Here is a 7436-nt window from a genome sequence, read left to right as displayed (position 1 = left end):
TATTATAAATATGTTAAAAAAATAATCAATAAATATCAATAAAATAATTATAATATTAATAAAACAATTAATATTAAAAAGTCGAAAAATATTAAAATATACATGTTATAATTAATTTTATAATATCTGGAAAATTATTATTTATAATATTTTTAAGAATGTTTATATATACCTATCGTCAAAAGAGAAGAAAGAAATTGTACTGTTCAATAATAAAAGTTTGATCTATTGTTGAATCATACTATTCGAAAACAAAAGTTTTTTTTTAGTTATTGTCATTACTGCCATTGAATCGTACTATTTGAAAATATAAAGTTAATTTAACTTGTTACTGTGTTATATTATATTAAAAAACAAAAAGTTATCTAATTTGTCGAGCTTTATTAAAATCTCAATTTTTTAATAAAAATGATGGCGGCTTGTAGGAGAAACTTTTTAACTTATTTAACTTTTAATTTATTTCAATTTATTCAACTTTTTAATTTATTTCACTTTTTAATTTATATTCAAAGTAATAATTGATCCGTCCCGCTCGTTAAGAAACAGTCTACCTGGCGTCATCTAGCGGGATGGCGTAAACCTCATTGCACTTCGTGGGTTTGGGTCTCGGCTGAGTCAGCTTTGAACGTTGGCTGCTATGACTCGTTATTATCAAACCCGTTATTTTTTATTAGTTCTAAAATCTCCGTTACGAGCCGCCACTGTCTTTAATGACAATTCGAGGTCGTAATACGATTTAATGATGAGTTAGGCAGATCGTTATTTTTCCAAATAGTATTATTTAACGATGGATTAAAAAAATCTTCTATTTTCAAGAGTGACTCAACAATATAAGCCAAGAAACTTTTCTTATTTTAATTAGTACAACTCAACAGCAGGTAAGTTAACGTTTTATTTTCAAATGGTATAGTTCAATGTAGGATAAATGATCTTTTTAATTTTTAACTCATGTGAGTTAACGACGGATTAAATAAGCTCTTTATTCTTTAATTTCTAACATAACCGAACAAAAGGAATAAACTTTTGTCTTTATTTATTAATAAAGAATAAATGTTCTTTTGACCCGGGGATAAATTTTATTATTGGGAAATGGTAATCCAACCAAAGCAGAATTTAACTCGAGATTTTAATATTAAAATATTAATACGTTAATACGGTATTAATTATTAATGACGTTCGTAAATATTTCGTAATTATTTTTTGATATTAATCCGCTGTATTAACTTTGGAGGCATTAATTATTACATTCATTTATTACAAAGAGAAATGCTCGTCTCGATTTCTATGGATTTTATCAGTTGTGTTTTTTGAATATTGTTTGCTCGCTGGTGTATAAAAATTTAGATGCGACGTCAGATAATAAAATTTGAAAAGTTATAATGCAATTACAAACGAGAGGTTGGATTTTTCTTATTCAGCCTTCTGCAAAATCCATTTCCGAGAATGAAAATAATAAAATTGGATTGAATACATCAGCATTAAATATTCCGATATTTGCACTTCTCATTCCGTAATTAATATTCTCCAACAAAAACATGAGATATCAATATTTTACCGATTAATTAATAGCTATATCGCTTTCGCTTCAAAACAGCCAGCTTCAAAATAAATATTTCTTTTAGATTTTAAGTGTGTACATCAACACGAATTATAATGACTTATTCTTCACGAGCATGCCGATAACGCAACGTGATATTAGCTCTCGTCGCATAAGATTTCACAAGTTTAGAAAACCAGTAAAAATATCATAGGAACAGGTCTGATGTATTCCGGGAGATCAAAGATATTTCACGAGCACTAACCAAACAGATTCCTCGTTCGAAGCGACGATATTACGGTGTAAGGAATTAAAAACGATTTGCAACGCGTTGAATATCAATTTGAATATTAATTTATGCGCTTCTGTCGAATTTCGACGAAAGCGTTTAAGATACAGCAAAAATATTCGCATTGCGACGTTTTAACGGAAATAATGCGTAAAGCTTCAACTTAAAAACGTTGCGGCACCGAAATGTATATTATTATCTAGCATAGTGATCTAATTCGCGTATGCATTGTAACGATTATATCTGAATATATCGCCACGATTAACAATATGGAGTAACCGGTGTAGGATTATATTTCGCGCAAGATTATATTTCCTTGATGTGAATGATACACGGATGATGTGCAAGGGATTAACAACAAAATTTCGACGGTTTAATCTACAAATGTGCGTTTGTAGGTTTAACGATATCGCGCTGACGGAAAAAGCGGAGCGAATTCGCATATTTTTTTATGCAGCTCTCGAGCGCTTATTACTATCCGAACTTGAGATTACTGCGTCCGTTAACACACTAGTTCATATTGTTACTACCGATTATTACTGATCTTCTAGTGATAACTACTTTATCTTCGTATTACATGCGATAAAGGGTAATATTTCACATTCTTCAAATTTTTCTCCGTCTTTTAGAAGAACAACTTGGTGACAAAAAATAATTACCTAAGATAATCTGAAAATATTCGAAATAATTAAGAAATTAGTACAAAAATTAATATAATTACATAAAGTAAACCTATATTTATCTTAAAGAGAAAACAACGTAGATGTATAAAGATAAATATTTTACAATTCACGGGTCGGAAAGAATGAACGTAGAGAAGCGAAAATCTCGCCGATTCGATTCGAAACGTCTACTTCGGTCAATAAGAAATGGATTACGCTGTTGTGATATCCTTGAGAAATAAACCCGGGGGTAAAATCTCTTCTGTCCCGGGCTTCTTGCAGCATGGAAAAATACCGCGAATTTCTACGCGACGAGACCTCGCGAGGGCTCTCCCGCCGATTTCAAGACCAAACTTCCCCTAACGAACCGCCGTTTATATTCGTGCCCGAAACGACGGTGGTTAGAAATAATAATCGGTAGGCGAATATCATTCTTCCGGGAGTCCGCGCGTGTTCGCCGCAGCGTGGCGACACGCGCGCTCGCGTTCCCACAACAGAAATGTTCATTAAAATAATAAAAACCCGGGCTTCTCCATCCCGTAGAATCGAGCCTCGGATATACATTAATTTCCGCAACGGCCGTCGGCCCGATAAAAATAATGATCGGATATCGGGCGATAGCATCGATCTCGCGGGGACATTTAAATTTCACGCGCCACGGCGTCGTACGACGACGACGACGACGACGAGGCGAGAGAAGTCGTCGTCGATCGGCGACGTTAACGATTGCGCGGCGATCATTTGGTTGAACGCGAAAATTAAATGATAATGATATTCCGCGCCAACACAACGCGCATTACTCGCGCCTCGCCTCGCCTCGACGACGCGGGATATTTCTTTTCCTCGCTTTCCAACTCCCGAGTTCCTGTCCTCACCGCCGAGGCCCTCCCTTTGTGCCGCGAAAATACTCGTTAGTCTGAAATATTCGCATTAGAGATACGCGTGGGGTAAATTTTTCCAGCTAAATAAATCGTTAGAGCCACCTCGATGCTCGAGCGCGAGCTTGTGGCGCTCGCTTCCACCGAGCCGCTTCGAGACGCGTGTTTTTAAGCAAATAGATCCGCGTCCGCCCCTAAAATTTCAACCGATCTCCCGAGAGCCATAGAGAGAGCGAGAAGGGGTGCATAAATGTTGGTTATACGAAATATTTGCTACTGTGTCGCAAGATGGTAGCGACGTCATCGATTGGTATCGCGATAATTTCTTGACGAGAGAGAGAGAGAGAGACGGAGAACGGTTGGCTTTCAGTTAAATAAACATAAAGATGACGGAATAAATCAGAAATAAAGAAGATGCGATAATACTACTGTAGTAAAGCAATAATTATATCGTAAATACATGAACATTGTGCGTCAAAGATAGAGAAAAAATTGGCGCGATGTTTCTTTCAACAAACGCGAGTATTGTATGCATCGAGTGTAAGTGTATTTATTCTCTACATCTGAAAGAGGGACGATGGTAGATTTTGCAAAATAACGGACACAAAAAGGGGTTTGGAGGCGCGCGTGCGTGCGATTACGCAACAAAGTCCGTTAGTAGCCATCGTGATAAGTCGTTGTAGCTGAAAATCGCGCGCGCTACCAGCAATAATAAATCCTATTGGTCGTTAGGCCCTTGAATTCACATCGGGAGATCCCCTAATACGGCCTAGCAATCTAACCTAACGCCGTTACCTTGTTAAATAAATGTCACACTACGAAGGGTGCCCCAGGGAGGGCAGGGCAGTGGACCTACGGTAGGCCAACCCCTCGAAAATGGGACATCGCCCGCATCGCTCAAAATGGTGGACGTTGACAATACAAATTACATACAAAATAACAATGCGGACGGAGAAAAAGAGAGAGAGAGAGAGAGAGGAAGAGGGAGAAAGGGAGAAAGAGGTGACGTGTGTCTGAAAGTAAAGTAGAAAAAAAATTTGAAACGCGCTGACGGATCGGAGAGGTTAACTGCACTCAATATAATCGGGGCTTTTTTTTCAAGATCGATATATCGAATTGCTTGAGGCTTCTCTTCAATAAATATCCCGGATCTGTACCCGTGATTGTGCGAAGTGCAATTTTCAGCTCGCAACGGCAACCTTGTGATACGCTCACGATATCCTTTCCGGAAAGAAAGAGAAATCACGATCTCTCATAATAATAATAATAATAATAATAATAATAATCTGTAGTTACCCGTCTTCCTTTTTCAGGATGTAATCAGTGCTCTTATCAAACTTTTTTAATGATTGCCGATTCAAAGACTGATCTTAATATTATTTATACTTTCCCATAAGTATTTCCACAAATTGTTTAATATATTCTAATTTTCACAATGGAATATCACTTCCAATATTTCCCCATTAAAATTCGTCTTTAATTCATCGTTATTTAATTTCCACTGCGTGAGTTCTAGAGGTCCCCTCCGAGGATTTTTCGACATCCATGTAAGTTTCGTCGATCGCACGAGAAGCGCAGAGACAATCGCGGCCTTATCGTCGCATCGCTCTGTGGAGCTCCGCACCTTTAGTACCTATCAAGAATAATCTAAAACCGCTAACGCCATTTCTCATAGGTCGACGTAACGACGCGACGTGTTTTGTCAGCCACTGAAGATACTTATCCGGAAAACCGTACATGACGGTCGTCACCAGCAGATGTTCGATTCTCACGCAAATAACAAACCGAGATACGAATCTGTATCTCCTCGCTCGGTTTCCGATTCGATTTCCGGCGGGATAACGAGAGGAAGTTAATGCGCGTCACGACGTTACGTTATAGCGCCGTAATATTTGACGGTCTAAATCGGCGGTCGATCAAAGTTATCGCGATAAATTCGTGATGAAGGAAAAAATATATAAGATCTAGTTGCGTAAATTCCTTTCTCTCACTGTTTCATAATTAACGTGTCGATGATTTTCCGTCGGCACAAAGGGAAAAAGGTTCCTTTGGAATTAGTATTTGTTTGACTCGGGTTTGTTTAATATAAACAACTTAATTTAGTGTCATTTTATTTGAATGAAAACGCTATTGCTTCACCAAAGTAAATATATATTGTTTGGTGGAACAAACGATATTATTTGGACGAAATAACGTTTTGATTTCAATCAAAGAAAAATTTATCTCATTATATATTAAATATCGTTCCACTGAAACAAGAAAGAAGTTCTTTAATATTTTTCTAACATGGTGTTAATTCCTTCAAATAATATATAATTTGAGACAATTATTGTAATGTTTGAATGGAAATATAAAAGAAATATGTCATTTGACGTTGAGACATTTATTGTTTGAGAAAGCAAATAACCCCATTCGTTGAATCAAACATTTGTTTGTTTGCTCCATTCCGAAAGACAAATTTGTTTCAACCAAAGACATTTTATTAAGCCCAGAAAAATCTTTCTCTCTGTGTAGATACCGTAACTTCCTATGAATTAAATTGCGCAACGCTTACAACAACGCAAGTGCTTAAAAATACGGCGGCGATCTTCCGATCACTTTCGTGGTGAGAGATGGTAAAACCGACGAGATCATCGTTTTATCACGTCGTCGCGTTATATTGTTGAATGAATATTAAAGAAAGAGAAATTATCGAAGAACACTTCCGCGTTTTCCAACGTTGTGACGATACGCGTCGCTCTGGCAGTTGTAAGCACTGGAAATAAATCGGCTCTGAATGGCGCTGAATTTACCGGAGTCTCAGGAAGCAACGGCTCGATTGCGCCGCCCTGCCATTATCACAATAATGTCAGAAATGACAGCTGAAAACACGCCGTATCGGGCGCAACGTTGAACGTCAATCGGGACTGACGTGCAGGTGCGGTGCAATTATCCACATCCTCGAGATCGTCTCGGAGGATGCAGAGTCATGATCTTCCTCGCCTAGCCCCGGACAGATCATTAGAAACCATTATACATTATAGAGCTGTAAATTATACGACGAAACTGGCGGTATATACAGTTATTCGAGCATAACGAGCCCGCGCGAGGTCGAGATTTTTCGTTATCATTACCAGACGTCTTCAGTTGTCATTTTCGATGGTGCACGTGGCGAACTTTCGTTGCTGCATCGCACGGAAACACTTCCTAGGAGCGACGAAAATTATTATAAAAAAATAGTAAAATGCGGAGAATCCGATTCTCGTCAGACACACCGCAACTTAAGCGCCATCAACCCGTTTGGAAAAGAAGACATCGAGACGCAGAGGCATCGATATCACTTTATCTAATGAATTTTGTACACTGAGAAGAAAACAGTTGCTATAAAATCGACGGTCATCCTCGCTCGAAAAAATGTTATGTCCACTGAACAAATTACGCGTTGACGCAACGATATGTTACGTTGATGCTTGACCAAATCTTAATTGTTGAATCAACTAATAACTCATTACAGGAATTCAATAATTTGTCCGATGGACTAAACGTTGCGCTTGGAAAAATTGGAGCAAATTCGTTGATTCAGCTATTTCTTTTTCTCAATATACGCACCGGGAAATATTCGAAAATACGGTTTACGCGAGAAGGATCGTGAACGCACCAAAGTCCGTCGTTCCTTCACTCCTTCTTCGGCATCTCTTTCGGTCTTTCTTCGTCTACTTCGAAAATCGCGATTAACGATCTGCGTATCGTCGTCCAACAACACCTCTCTTCTAACGGCGCGTGTAAGCGCGATTTTCTAACGCTACCCTGTCACGCGAACGGAAGATCGTCCTGAAAGAAGGACGCTACGAAGGAGAATAGGCGACGACGGTATATTCGTCGTCTCGTCGCCACGGCACGACGATACGGGGTACCAGAAAGATGGAGAGGGGGCTGGTGGGCGGGGGAATTTTACAGTGCAACAATCCGATAGAAGCGAGAAAATAATTGCGAGCTCCATCGGAGCGAGACGGAACGAGGGAATACGGCCGGGCTTGGAGCGGTTTCCTTCGCCGGGCGCGAGAAGAGGAGATACGCGCGCCGCGACGGAG

Source organism: Dinoponera quadriceps, unplaced genomic scaffold (assembly GCF_001313825.1).
Source record: "Dinoponera quadriceps isolate SergipeBrazil2010 unplaced genomic scaffold, ASM131382v1 scaffold1658, whole genome shotgun sequence".
Taxonomy (NCBI): Eukaryota; Metazoa; Arthropoda; class Insecta; order Hymenoptera; family Formicidae; genus Dinoponera; species Dinoponera quadriceps.
Note: the sequence above shows the minus strand (reverse complement) of the source record.